The sequence below is a fragment of the Botryllus schlosseri genome, chromosome 11, assembly GCF_051294905.1.
Source record: "Botryllus schlosseri isolate E-star chromosome 11, Bs_hap1, whole genome shotgun sequence".
In the NCBI taxonomy this organism is placed as follows: Eukaryota; Metazoa; Chordata; class Ascidiacea; order Stolidobranchia; family Styelidae; genus Botryllus; species Botryllus schlosseri.
In genome coordinates, this window is record NC_137246.1 from 19,484,484 (window position 1) to 19,500,009 (window position 15,526).

Below are 15,526 nucleotides of genomic sequence, written 5' to 3' on the forward strand. Positions count from 1 at the left end.
GTGGCTGTATCGCGGTACTCAACCGTCAATCACAGGTTGCACATCTATCCGTAGGTTTGTTGTATATAGTGCCCTATAGCAGTGCTCTTCAACCTTTTTCGGAGTGGTACACCCTTTTAACGTTTGCTCAAAACTCGTACACCCCTGTTCATTAGGGGTCTTCAAAAATGACTTTTTTTCTCAAATCGTACTGGCTACTTGATAAAATTGTTAGGTTACCTAATTTAAGCCTACACACCAAATTTGGTTCGATTCCAACCAGTAGCCGCATTGCTACGGGAAAAATAAATAACGAAAAATTTGAAATTTTTCTGTTCACCCGATGAAAGTATTATGTTGTCTATAAAAACGATGTTCTTCAAATTTGGTTCAATTCCAACCAGTAGAAGCGGAGTTATTGCCGTCAAAAATTTGGATTTGAATAAAATAGTATTTGGTCACAGAGTCTATTCGCCGCCAGTTAGGCCGCCTGTCACGCAAATTGGAATTTATTTCGTGTCAGCACCAAAACAGCATGACATTACGAACGATAATCAACCTAAATGTAACAGTATTGGGGAGAGAATAGGTAAAGCTACTGCTGCAGAAGCGGTAATTCAGATCAGCGATGATAGCAGGCGCACCAGCCTACTGCGTATCAGGCCTGCCCCACACCACACACAGTCGACAGAAGCACATGGGCTGCATGAGATGTCAGTAACCTCAGATCCTATGTCGCTATACACAGTCTATTGTCGCTAATTTGCATCACTAGTAACAAAATATTAAATTACAAATGTATGGCGAAATATTGGACATAACATCGGCATTTTAAAACAAAAGGGTTTCGATTTCATCATGGATGCTGTTTCGACCCTGGCTGGCTACGTCACTTTTTTATTTTCATTGCGGTATTTATTAACGTCGGGTATGAAGTACCGATTCAAGAAGTCTGAGCTATCGCGGCGGTTTCCTCAAAAATCACTAAAAGACAAATGACTAGCTGAACACATGTTTGTTAACTGCATACTTTCCAACACCAAACGGAGCCATTGGTCTATTGCCGACGGCTAAATGATTACGGGAGATTTGTGCTTATGACATCATAATCAAACGGTGTACAGTATTACACTTGAGATAACATCGTACCATGCTCACAGGGCCGTAACAGCACTTCGTCAGCTCCCCCCCAAATCGTTGGCCTAGGGCCCCCATGGGGTGATAAACCTAACTTATGGGGGGCTTCGCCCCCCAGACCCCCCCTTGGCTATCCGCTTTTTGACGCTATTTCACATCTCCACTGGGTGTACGTTACGTGAGACCGCTTTTAGCGCCTAGGCGCGCGAATAATTTCAGTAATTCAAGAATGTAATCGGGCAATATGATCGGGAATTACATATATATTGCTATCAATTTTGATCCTCTCTCTGCTCACGTAATCAGATTTACCGGTAGAGCTGAGCGAAGTCTGTTTTAAAATTGTAGGACATCCCAATAATAATTAGACATCTTTGGGCGTATACCCGTTGGCAGGAACTAAACAGCACTTCGTCAGCCCCGCCCCCCCCCACAATAACTTGGGTTTTGGGTTCTCATAGGGTGATAAACCGACCCCTCATCACAGTGTTCGCTTTTGTCGAGAAATTTGATGCACTGTTTAGTGTGCCAGCTCGAAGCGCGAAAATTTTCGATAATTCATGATACAATCGGCCAATAAGATTGCATTGCATATATATTGCTATCAATATCTTGTCCTCTCTGCTCATGTTATCAGATTTACCGGAAACTGTAGGGCCCATAAATAATAATTAAACATTTTCGGGTGGGCGGACCCGTTGGTATGACTTCGTTACATGATTTTATTTCGTGACCTCCTGTCTGCTATATCAAAAATATAAAATTGCTATAACGCACTAAACTAAAAGACGCACACGATTTCAAATTGGTATTTCTTCACTGGCATATATTTTTTTCTTGCTGGATGGTATTTGTCTTCTGAGGTTCAGATTGCCAAGACAGGAACATATGGCGACAGTCATTTAGGCGCCTCTGGACAATTTAACCTATTATTTGGTATATATAACGAAGTTTTCGGTCTGCGTAAGGGCAGTCCGTTTCGGCCAAGCTTTTCGCGCTGCCGATCGTTCTGGCACACTTCTTGGAGTCGCATGTAATAAGTACTAAATCATTATATATCTTGGTGTGTGGTGACGTGTTAATGGCCAACGCCGATATGTCCATTTCTATAAATGTTGCGTGTTTTTTCTTGGGGTAAGAGTACCAAATAATGAACATAATTGGCAACTTTAAATCGCGCGCAGGCGAAAAATTTTGGAAAAAATTGCATAAATTTTAAAAAAATACGCTCTAATTTATGTTAATTCACGAAATAATTTGGGGCCCCCTTCGAGCTCACCCCCCCAATTGGGGGGTTTGGGGCGTGGCAGTTACGGTGCTGCATGCTCATTAACCTGTGCGTCAACCTGTCCTGACCCATAAACCTGCCTTTGTGATAGCTAGCCATCGGCTCATTGTAATTCGGATCTGGTACACCCCTGTACACCCCATCCGAGTGGTACACCCTTTGCAAATTCTGGTACACCCTAGGGTGTACGACCACCCCGGTTGAAGAGCACTGCCCTATAGGACATTATGGTCACAGTCCCAATTCCAAATGAATTTCGCGTCTTTTTGAAGAAGATGATATAAGGGAGAGGCTTTGTTCGTAAAATTAGGATTAAACGCGCGATAATAATCGACTTTTCCCAGGAATGCCAGTAGCTTGCGAACATTCTCCTGGGGTTTAGGCAACTGTTTGGTTGCTTCAACGGATTTGTCAGACGGGCGTTTGCCGTCCTCGTCAATTATATGACCAAGATATTCGATACTACTCTTGAAATTTACATTTAGCGGAGTTGACGGTAAAACCGTATTCGGTGAGACTCTCAAAACGTAGCGATAAGTTGCGAAAATAGTCGCGTTCATCAGCGCCAGTAACGATTATGTCATCGATCAAACTAGCAACACCGGGTAAGCCGGCCATCATGGCATTATACAGCGTTGATGCTTTGCGGGACTAGATGCGACTCCGAAACACATGCGTCGATAACGGAAAAGACCGTATTGTGCGTTGATGACACACAAATTCTTCGCATCATCATATAATTCTAGCTGAAAATAAGCATCGGCAAGATCAATTTTCGTGAAAATATAACCACTAGGGCTGTCCATAATTTGGAAAATCTCAAAAAATATGCGTATCCATGTCTCATTCTGTAGATTATTGATAAAAAAACGTCAATGAACCTGCAATAAGCTCATAGTAAAGTCGGTAACATTTGTCTAAATGCGTTCGAAAGTAGCTGCCGTAGAGTGGGCGTGTTAGCAACCATAGAATGGCGAGAAGACCAGTAATCACGAAATCACGTCTCTTGATTGGTTATTCAGCTATGCTTGAACGATCACGACCACAGCGGCTTGCTGATTATGGGCTTCTATTAGTCCAAGGAGATCGCTAGGCAATGATTATGTAAGCGCATTGTACATTAGTGATTTAATAATAAAATGAGACATCTGGTCATTGAATGTTTTAGTGTTAAAACTAGGTAACGATAGGTTTAGAGCAACAATAGCCTCTTACAGGCATGACAGAGGTGAAGCAGCGAATAATTGTGAACTTATAGAGCTAAGTATAGATCCAAGAAATACATATATTATATGCTTGAGATTACGCCAAGTGGTCTTGCTTTTCTGGGTGCAGGTAAGGCATATTAGACATCACCAAACTGGTGCAGCATAACATGTGAGATTGATGCTGGACACAATCCTGTATGCTCAGAAGATATGTCGGCCGACCAGGTAGCTTACATTGGGTTTCTGAAGAAAAGTGTAACTACCACACCGCTTCAATCCATCCTTTTTTGTCCATGTCTGGTTTGATTCAAGCATTAGTCGTTATGCAGCCGGTAATGATCTAACATTCATTAAGGACATGCTAAGCAATGCAAGCAAACTGTCTTTTTGCTGGTCCTACCAGCACAGTTTGTGCTTATCTTTAGACCTCTTTGCCCGGCATCATTGAGGACTTTGATAGCACTTGCGGGTGTGATTCATTATGCTGCAAGAATCTGACAAGTGCTAAGCATAAATGACTGATTCATCCAGCCCTTACAACATTCAAGACTTGAAATATGTACCACGACAACAGCTAATAAGATCAGACAAAGTAGTGTCAATGTCAAGCTTTATATTTGTATTCAATGATGGTACATCCCCTCTGAAACTAGAAATTCGTTTGCCACTTGCATAAGAGCCTTTGCAGTATTTTTCCGTGTGTTTTTGTGCTTTCCATCAATGAAATCAACGCATACAGGCTACAGTGGTTACCTTCACAATAAGCCATCCGGTCATGTATTTAAAGATATTGTGAAGCAGCTGTTCTCATCATGTATTTCGTGACTAAACATGTTCTGAAGTAATCCTAAATCATTAGTTGCGGACCAACCTACAATGCACTTAATTACAGAATCACCGCCGTCAGCCGAGTCCTTGACCAGCTGATCAACAAGCCGCCAACGTCGTGATCATTGAAGCATAGCAGATTAGTCAATCAAACGCCGTGATTTCGTGATTACTAGTCTGCTTGCCACTCTATGGTCGCTGACACGCCCAATCTACGGCAGCTAATTTCAAACGCATTTAGACAAATGTTAACGACTTTCCTGTGAGCTTAGTGCAGGTTCATTGACGTTTTTTTTAACTATAATCTATAGAATGAGACATGGATACGCATAAATTTTGAGATTTTCCAAATTATGGACAACCCTAATAACCACCCTATAACTGGTGAAGAACTTCATCTGAGGCGGGCAGGGAATGTTGATCTATTTCAATTTGTTGATTCAAGGATTTGAAGTCACCATAAATGCATACTGACCAGAGGTGGTCAGTAACGAAGTACTTCTACTATTTCGTAATATTTTGTGAACTACTTACTTACTTTTCGCTATTTTCAGTTTGTCAAGTAGAAGTAGTTTGATCCCCCAATAAGAAAGATAGCCCAAGGAATTCCGGGGTTGTTTTCACGTATTACCAACATTTAATTTTCATAAAAGTCATGTAATACCCAGAATGTTCGTTGCGCTTTGCGCACAGTAGATATGAAGTGACAAATATGTTCTAACGAAAGTATCGTTGAATATAATTTAGATACCGGATTGCGTGGTTCCGTTCACACCGCATTGTCGCCTATATCAAATATTTCATCGCAGTAAGTATGGCCCCCCATAACGTTTGAAACTACCGATTCGAAATCTAGCAATGACCTATTATACCTAGCAGCCCATGACGTGTGTGGAATTTGACTTTTTTTTAACGTTGGACCTGTTTTAGCAGACCGACGTTGAAACTTTCTGGACAAAAGACATGAAATATATAACTTCTGCTTTTTAGAAGTAGCATTTGTATTTTTCTTTCAATTACGAGTATTATGCGTTGAGTTCTAATTATAGTTTCAGCTTTTTTGTCTGGAGGACATACATCTTGAAGTATAAAGCAAGTGTAGTAATGCCTTATATTTTCCGAAAACAAAGCTATACACTATATGGCATTTTTACGACCTGCCATATCTTTAATTACCGTATACTAATCGCGCAAAGTGTTAAAGCCGTATCCGACAGAACTTCTCCGCATTGCCCTTCGACTGAGCTAGGGGCCTTATAATATGGGGGAGGGATCCATGCCATGATATTATCTATAACGGGGTGTCCGAGTAAAAAAGGATTAGTATCGCATTTCCATGTCAATACCATCATTTACATCCCATGATGTGGACGACTGCTTATTCTGTCAAAAACTGACGACTCCTGGGATGCAGCAATATGAACCACGCTCTCTACACCTTCCGGATAGCTCCATTTGCAGCTTTTGGTAGTCCATGCGAACGAATCACGATTGTTTTCACAATACTTACATACTTGAGTAGATTTAAAGTCAGTCAATTCTACTTCAAGTAGGTTTAGGTTGCTTATGTAAAAGTACTTCTACTCGGACTTGAGTAGATTTTTTCGTCGCTACTTCTACTTGAGTACCTTTTTTGACTACTTTGACCACCTCTGATACTGACCCACGTGGAGACACATCGTATCGCCACCAGACATGGGGTAATCGCGATTAGTAATCGTAATCGATTACGACGATTACAGCATTTTCAAGTAATCGTAATCGCAATCGATTATATTCGAAAAAATTCCGAAGTAATCGTAATCGACTACTTCCTATATCTGATCGATTTCTTTGTGAAAGAGCGATTACTTTTTATTTGTACAAGGACTATGACATGACCTCAGCATTCGTGAACAAGGAAAATACATTATACCAGGTTAGTGATAGCACAAACGTCTGATTTACAAACGCCACTGCTCATTATTACGTCAGAGGTATTAGCTTCGCTCATGGTTGCGTAAGAGGTATCCAATCATAGTAAATAGATATTCGACGTAGAGTAGACGGTACATTGTAGCGTGATATATGCGTGCGTGCGATATATCAGGTTATCAATACACCAGACGCCACTACCTCGCAGCAGGATAATAATCACCATTATGCGTAGTTGCAACTGGTAGCTTATGTATTGATGTTTATGGTTAATAGTTATGCTTAGTTAGACGCAGTTTGTCTGTTGGTGTTTGCCGAGCAGCAGGCCTATATAGTACGTACTTATGTACATTGTACGGGTACACCGGGCAAAGATTAGAAATTTAACATTACGATTTCCACACGATGCTGATATATATCATAACAGAAGCATTCTTTGCCGTTTATCGTAACGGCAGCTTGCAGTATCTGTATTAAGTAGAAAGCAGAATTTTATGTTCACTTTATCTTATTCTCATATGACTCTATACTTGAAACGGGCGGCAATCGTTATTTTGCAATTCTTTACCTGCCGCCATAGCCATCCGCTTCTATGGCATATGCCATGTTAGCGTGGGTTGCTGCTAGAATGAGGACCAAAACAGCAATTATTCCTGCACTCCAAAGTGGCCCCAATTTGGTGGCCAATTTTCAAGTTGAAGACTGAATTAACGTCGATAATATAAGTAATTGCATTGTATTACTATTCATTTTTAATCCCCGATAGTCATAGATTGACCAGTGTAGCTGGGGGCACGTAATTCATAATGATATCATCTGGTATGTTGTTGTAATTACTTCATTGTATGTTGTTAATTCATGACCGCAGGTCTGCTATATAGAACATCAAAAGATATTGCAGTCACCCAAACGTACATGACGAGAAGAAAAACTTTCGTGAGACGCCCGCACAAATAATTGCCATGTAGGCCTATTTATTCCTCTGTGGGTGGCCCGGGTGGCATTTGTATTGTGGGCTCGGATTTAAAGGATAGGATTATTAGTCACGCACACCCCGCGCGGCTATTGACATTGGACACATGCTCAAAGTTTTGGCCAAGGTCTTTCTTTAGTAATACACTTCTTGGAGTCGCATGTTGGCCGAAACTGCATTTGTCTTTTGGTATGTCGTGGCTCGGTAATGACCGGGACCGAAATGCTTATTCCAGTAAATTATGCATAATTTTTCATGAGGGTGATAGGCATGCATTTCAAAATCAAGCTATCAGAGACATTTAAATCGCGAAGCCCGAAAAAAAGTTTCCAGTTAAATAAATCTACTTTATAATTTATGTTGGTTTTACCAGATAATTTTGAGTCCCCTTTAAGCGCGCTCACCACCTTATTGGGGAGTTTGGGGTGCGGCAGTTACGAACTTGACAAGAATGCAAATCTTTGGAAGCGATAAATCGTCCCCTGCAAAGTTGGGCAATGGGTACATTATGACGTAACAAGCAAATGGCGCATCATCTATTGAGAAAGTTGTTATCTCATTAGGCCTTTTCAACGCAATCCCTTTATTGTCTTCAATGTATCTTCGAAGATTAGTTCTAAGAAGCAAAGTAAATGTAATCGCGAGTAATCGTGATTACTTTTCAAATGTAATCGTAATCGACTACTTCCTGATTTTGCTGTAATCGTAATCGTAAGCGCGTGAATCAGAAGTAATCGTAATCGCAATCGATTACATTCTTGAAGTAATCACCCCATGTCAGATCGCCACACTATAATAAACTACATTCGATAGCCTACATTTTATTGTGACGTCATAAATTTTCGTATTTTTGAATTTTTGTGTTGTGGCTGTTTTAGAGCTAAGATTTTGATATGCTGCCTGCGCATGAAGCAGGCCTGCCCACCCCTGCTATTCAGGCTGTGAGCTACTTGTTTGCAGTGAGTCAGTTTTATTAATATTTTCATCATTTTAACACACCACAAAACTGCGATACAATGAAAATATAGGAAGGTGTCGAAACAACTTGGAGTGGTCTTTAAGATCAGACACCTACCTTGGCCTAGGCGAAGTAAAGAAGAGGCATGCACACTGAATGAAAAGTAATGCAGAGAATATAAGACGCACACGACAAAATGAGGTGGCATGTGGCGGAAGACGAGGTCGATGTTAGGTCGTGGTCCGGTGATCCTGAAGGCTGACTAGTATTGTTGCCATTGGCAATACGTAGAGTATATCCTACCTCGCCCATGCAAAATATGCCTTCATTATGTCAGTCAATGAAATGCTATGGAATCTTACCTCCTGCGTACGCTGATTTCATGGCCGCTTTGTCACCTTTTCCACTAATTAACAGAGGCACATTGAGCTACTGCGGAAATGTTGGAATTTGGTGTTATTGCATGGAGCGGAAGTGATTGGAACAGAAAATATTTGTAAACATCCCTGACCGCTGACATCCCCACATACCAGAAACGATATATTCGCCTATGATTTCACAATGGTATATTTACACGCGATTTAAATGTCAGTAATGCGTTGCATCGTATGATTGCAATGTATCAGTGAAAATGTAACATCAGTTACTTTACTTTTTTTTGTGCTCTGTCACTTCCATGTCGAGTAAGATAGGAGCATCTGGAGGGATAGTGAATATAATTAAGGAAACATCGTTTTTCGTGCCGCTTGACGAATATATATTTATATAGTCTACGCATGTAACATAATGTAATTTCAAAGCATATCCCCAAATTTCGAATCCAGATTTCACACATGCCGCCTCCGGTTCGATCTTGAATTTGCTCCGTTCATGAAGTGTCATTGATAATACAGCGTCATTCCGACCTAGAATTGGCATCAGTGATGGCATTTTCAGGGGATTATCATTAGTGACATCGTCTTTGGATATTGCGCATTGATATGCCCTTAATTCCAGAAAATAGAAGCTAGTAATCGAATAATGTATAAAAGCGAATATGCAGCGAAACGTTTCATTGATAAAGAACCTCACTCGTGATATATTGTGTCATTCTATAATCTGTTCATACAATGCAAGAGAGCTAAATTATGACTTACAGCGATATGATTATACAAGTATTATTTTGAAATGATGCCAAAATTCTTCGAAAACACAATCATTTGCATTTTGTTGTATCGTGTCGTACAATCAAAACTTACTACCATACAGAGTAAATAAATCTTGCAATTGTCTGGCATTTCGTGTGACCTTTTACGACTGGTACTCTCCCAACAGTAGTTAGGAATGCTCTTTGCCCTGGGTCTTTTGTACTTCAAAACTTTTTTGGAGTATCCTCATCAAGATAACCGGTGCATTCGACAGTGATGACATCTCCGGGATTAATCTTGTCCCCAGTTCCCTTTTGGAGTAGCAGCTTCCTCACGAGTCACGCCAGCCGAAATATCGGAATACCTGAACGACGAATCTAGATTAGGGCTCTTCAAAAATTACTTTTTTTCTCAAATCGTACTGGCTACTTGATAAAATTGTTGGGTTACCTAATTTAAGCCTACACACAAAATTTGGTTCAATTCCAGCCAGTAACCGATTTGCTACAGGAGAAGAAAGTTTCTATTTATTATTTAAAAATAAATAATAAAAAATTTGAAAATTTTCTGTTCACCCCATGAAAGCGTTAGGTTGTGTATAGAAACGATGCTCACCAAATTTGTTTCAATTCCAACCCGTGGAAGCGGAGTTATTGCCGTCGAAAAATTTGGATTTGAATAAAATAGTATTTGCGGTGACCGATTCTTTGTTTATTTATTATAGTTGTGCTCACCGTAAATACTATTTTATTCAAATCCAAATTTTTCGACGGCTATAACTCCGCTTCCGTTGGTTGGAATTGAACCAAATTTGGTTAGCAACGTTTCTATAGACAGCCTAACACTTTCGTAGGGTGAACAGAAAATTTTCAAATTTTTTATTATTTATGTTTATATAATAAATAGAAACTTTCTTCTCCTGTAGCAAAGCGGTTACTGGCTGGAATTGAACCAAATTTTGTGTGTAGACTTAAATTAGGTAACCTAACAATTTTATCAAGTAGCCAGTACGATTTGAGAAAAAAAGTCATTTTTGAAGAGCTCTAATCTAGATATTAGGAAGAAATCAGATTTGGGAACAATTCCCTACTTTCGAGTCCTGATTCATATTTGCGTCATTGCATAAAGCGCATTTTGAGTCTAGTCAAATCAAGCCACTCCCATTTTTGATAGTGACTCGAGTTCAGTCAAGTCAGTGTTAGGAGGACTCGAGTCGACTTTTTGGTGTGACTTTTAACTTGACTCGAGTCCTTTTGCAAAAATGACTTGACTTGACTTCACTCGGCGCTTCAGATATCTGAATTGACTCGTGACGCGGAGCAAATTTACGAGTCAATTTCAAGTCATCATCAAGTAAACGTTGTCGATTAAATGACCTTATCTTATTTATGCTCGGATTGTTCGTGATGCGCCGATGTCACTTGTGAGAGCAACCAGCCATTCACTGATGTGGTGAGCATAGAGCGCTGAGCCAAAACCATTCGTGCGTAGGAATCCTATTGCATCTATCAAAATAATCAAAAGCAGTAGCATATAGTATCTTATTATGAAATACAAGGGATCCGGATTTCTTTGTCAACTCACCGGCTCTATCTCCGGCGTCGACATTTTATCCAATTCTTACTTGGCCGTGTCCGTTTCGTCGATCTCCATATTGATTTTTTTTAACTTTATTCGCAATTATTTCTGCAAGCTATTACATGAGATCGATTCAACTCGTCAAATCCTAGCAATGTTGATAAACGCCGCATTGTTGCGCCATAGCGTAGGCCCGCGGACACAACGGCACGTACCCGCAATCGATCGTACTATTCGTACGGGTTCAATATATAGTGATAGGCGAGATGCAACGTAATGTAAAGGCTAGCAGGGGTGTCAAACTCAACTTTGGTCGCGGGCCGGATTCAAACCTTCAGATCGCTCGCCGGCCGGACCAGTCAAATGATTCACCAGTGTTTCCTCAAAACCTATGCCGTTGTTTTTCACTTGAATAATTTATTATGAAGCCTAACATAATATTATATGACGTAATATTACGGATCACATGGGGGTTCGATTCTAGCAACACCAATATTGGCAAACAACGCAATTGGCAAATACGATGATTGGGAGGTTGAATGCAGTTGTAAACCGCTAAAACAGTGGCTCTAACGATAAAATATGTCTCCATATTTCTATGTTCCCTTTGTTCTAGTCGTAATCTGGCGTTAGTACTGGATTATGCGTTGTGAGCAATACAAGAGATTAAACTGTAAACGAGCAAGTTGGAATTTGGTTCATTTTATTGAATAGTGATTCGGGTTTCTCTGGAGGCCGGGGATCTTTCAAGTCAGAAGTTATACAGCAGTGCGGCTACATATATTTAGTTGAATTCTTCATTTCAGTAACTAATATATTCTCGGTGACTTGCATATAACGGTTTCCCATTGGCGTTCTCGCGTTTGCGAATGAATAATTTTGTTCCATTTTTTCCATAGAACTCTGAATTCAGTGTGAACTGTTTTTGCCTTCTCATAATTGGGCGCCAATGTCACCGACTTGTTCACAATGCTAACTAGAGTGAAACCGCTGTCGGATAGTTATAATGTGGCCTATGGGCAATGGACAATGGACATATGCCTACTTGATACTTGGCCTTTGCCGTCTTGAGAGACTATTTAAGGAAAGTAGGCGCATTTTTAATCTACTCTGAATCGCTCCGCGGGCCGTATGTTTGACACCCCTGAGCTAGGATATATCGGGGTTAATTACAGGGTTAACTTCAGCTCATAAGGCTATATGCTGCGACATTGCGTCGCACGCCCTACATGTCGCTGAATCCATGCACTGCAGGTGGTCCTACTACTAACGCTGTAGGTTTGAAAGGCTATAGAATTAACAAAAGCAACTCACACGTCGGTCTGAGCCATCGTTACAAGACCAGATACGATGCAAACTGCAAGGAAAGAAATTCGTCAACGATAAAATATAACGATAAAATATCGTTGACCGTCCACAACCTTCCCGAGTCTATCGCTTATATAAGGAGTTTCAAGGTCGCGGTGGTCCCATTGTCCGGCACAAAAGAACAACGTAGCCTTTTGTTCCTCGAGCTCTAGTCGCACTACAATAGATTTACGATTTGGTTGTATTCGGAAATATGAAGAAATATCGAGTACCGGGAGCCTATATTAGTCTATCTTGATGTATTTAATAGTTGCAACTATACATTGTGAGGAAACCGACGCCCCGTCAATCATCTGATTGCTGATATGCCAAGGACAATGCTGTGCACCAGGAGAATATGTACCGGTAATTTCACAAGAACAGGCATCACAATAGCCCTATAGAGCCCTAAAGAGTTTGCAAATATACTGCGATACAATGACAAAGGAAGCAGAACCGATCCATCAACACATCGCACTATTCAAGTTTGAAGCGTATTCTGCAAATGTTAATACAAATTATAATATAAAGAATAGAAGAATGGTACAACTAGCAAATTCTCGAATTCCAATCCCAATGTGGTTTTAGAAAAGGGGAGGCAACCACCCAGTGGCGTAGGAGCATATGCTGCCCCTGGCTTTCGTTAAAAATGTTGCCCTATCAGTAGACTGCAGCAAATCTTGAAATAGTTTCATGTTCAAGCAATCTTTTCAATAAAAATTATTAGAAATAATGTGCCGCGTCTCAGAAGTTCTATATTGCTGGAGAAAAATCCCACACTGCCTCTGAGATTTTGAAAGGACATTGAAAAAACCTTCCCAGACATTTCATATTTCCATCATGATGATGATTTTTAATCATGCGGATATAGTAACGCGAAAAATCCTTCTGTCACTCGCAACATATTGTCGAAAACAACCACCGATCATATTCCTAACAAATTAGCTCGTGATTAGCCATCTCTCCGTGCTGCGTGCAGTGTGCAGCCTCATTTTGCCTCCCCTTGCAGCCTGTCGTCCCTGGCGCAGAGACAGAACCGCCAAGTGGCTGCTACGCCCCATGACATTTTTATGATCCACCATATATTTTGTTAACGTAAACTAATCGCACAAAATCTTAACACCGTATTCGATTCAACTTGTCCGTATTGCTCTTCGACTATGAAGTTAATATATGGGCCTTATGAGGGAGGGCGCCATGCCATGATATTTTCTAAAACGGGATGTTCGAGTAAACAAAGCGCATTTACATATCAATACTAGGTACTTGTGAAATAAGTGCCCGGAGGTATAGGCGGCAACAATTGTTGCACCATAAAATGGGTGTGTAGTAGGATAGTAAGTGTTTTACATGTACATTGAAATAAGGGTGAAAAAAGCACCAGGTCTGGTCAGGAACAAGTGAAAAAAATAATCCCTCCATAAGAATAACACGGGATTAAAATACGAGAGAGTCAGTACATATGAAACGCCAAGAAAAAAGGGGGTTTGATCTGCTAAAGACGGTGGGGAGTTGATCGACACCACATGTCGTATTATTTACTTGCGCAGATACGTGGGAAAGAACATACAATGTGTTGGGTTTGATCAAATCGGGTGCACTACTCAACACACGAGATTGTGTGCTATTTCTAAGAAATCACGGGTTGTTGGTGCGGAGGATGAAATGCAAGCGATGTAGAAAAACGATGAAAGAGGAAAATACGTCGACAGGCGATGATGGGTTTAGGTGGCGATGCAACCCCTGCGATACTACGGCGACTATACGGAAACACTCGATATTCGCAGGAAGCAAGGTAGAACTTCCCAAATTGTTAATATTATTCTACTTTTGGGCCCATGACGCGTTGCAAACCCAAATTTCACATGAAGCTGAAATTAGTCAGCGTTCAACGGTCACCTGGTGCGGCCGATTGCGAAAGCTTTGTACGGCCGAATTTCACAGGAATAAGCGACGTCTGGGAAATGAAGGCGGCTGTGTGGTCATTGATGAAACGCACTTAGCTAAGCGCCGGGCTGCCTCAGACAAAGGACCAGCCGTTAAAGCCATTTGGGGGTTCGGTGGCATAGATAAAGCTACCGGAGAAATGTTCATTGAGATTACTTCCGACAGGACTGCCGAAGTATTTCGAAAACTCATAGTAGAAAATGTGGCAGAGGGGTCCACAATTCTAACCGATGCCTACCCTTCCTACAGGGGTATAGAGAGCTGGGGGAAGGGTTATATACACGGTGTAGTGGACCACTCCCGTTGGTTTAAGGACCCTCGGACAGCTTTTTGTACTAATGAAATCGAGGGGGCCTGGGGCCAGCTTAAATATCATTTACATAGATCTCGTGGTTTAGCACGCCATCTTTTGGCCGATTATGTAGGGGAGTTTTTGTGGAAACGTCAACATCAAAAGACTGACCGATTCTTGGCACTCCTGCGCACCATACACAATGATCCACAGTATAATTTTGACAAGTTTGAGGGGTCTCCTGTATTACCACAATTGTGAACCCCGCTATAAGGTTCCAGGACGGAAATGACGACATCTGTTATTTTGTGTTTTTACAGACGTTAGTCTAGGGCTAGTGCGCGATTATATTTAATTTATGACGTGGCGAGAACCACCACTAAACGTACCATGGACCTCCTTCCTCATTCTCTGTCTATCCTTATTGGTATCATTTGTACATCTGATTTGTTGCTGCATACGGCGGCGAAAGGCATGCACGGACTCGCAGATCCTGTAACAGGTAGAGCACGATCTTTCACTCAGGGGACGCTAGGTGAACTACGAGGACCCCTGCCTGATGAATGGATCACTTTAAATGATACACAATGGGAGGACTATCACTTGATGAGCATCTTCAATAAAACGGCGGAGCGTCATGTATATAGACGGCCTGAGTTGTTTTACAGTAAGTCATTTGGTTACGTAGTGGCTGAGCGATTTTCATTACAACAAATGGCGTTTCCACATGGAAGATATTGGAAAAATGTACAAGAATTTGAACGCACCTGTCTCTGTCAGCGGCGCCTGGGCCAAATCACGCCCAATATTTCCTATGATGTCCTTAAACAAACGAACATGTTCATACGTCCAATAGGGAATTATAGGATTAATTGGTTCTGGAGTGGGGACCAATACATGTCTTTTCATGACCTTGGCAAGAATTACACTATTTTTGCTCTGACCAAATT

General features: G+C 41.0%; 1 protein-coding gene and 1 long non-coding RNA gene across 3 annotated transcripts in view; both read right to left on the bottom strand.

Moving 5' to 3' along the window:
* LOC145449792 (uncharacterized) overlaps positions 1-15,526 on the bottom strand; it is a 116,044-nt gene that overhangs the window by 43,734 nt on the left and 56,784 nt on the right. The window lies entirely within an intron of this gene.
* Positions 8,837-13,592, bottom strand: LOC145450296 (uncharacterized). 2 transcript variants are annotated; one of them, XR_013918472.1, is made up of 3 exons: positions 12,305-13,592; positions 9,573-9,776; positions 8,837-9,190 (listed from the first exon to the last, which is right to left on the bottom strand). It is a non-coding gene; the product is annotated as an uncharacterized LOC145450296 (long non-coding RNA). The 2 variants fall into 2 exon arrangements; XR_013918471.1 differs by having other exon boundaries at positions 8,837-9,776.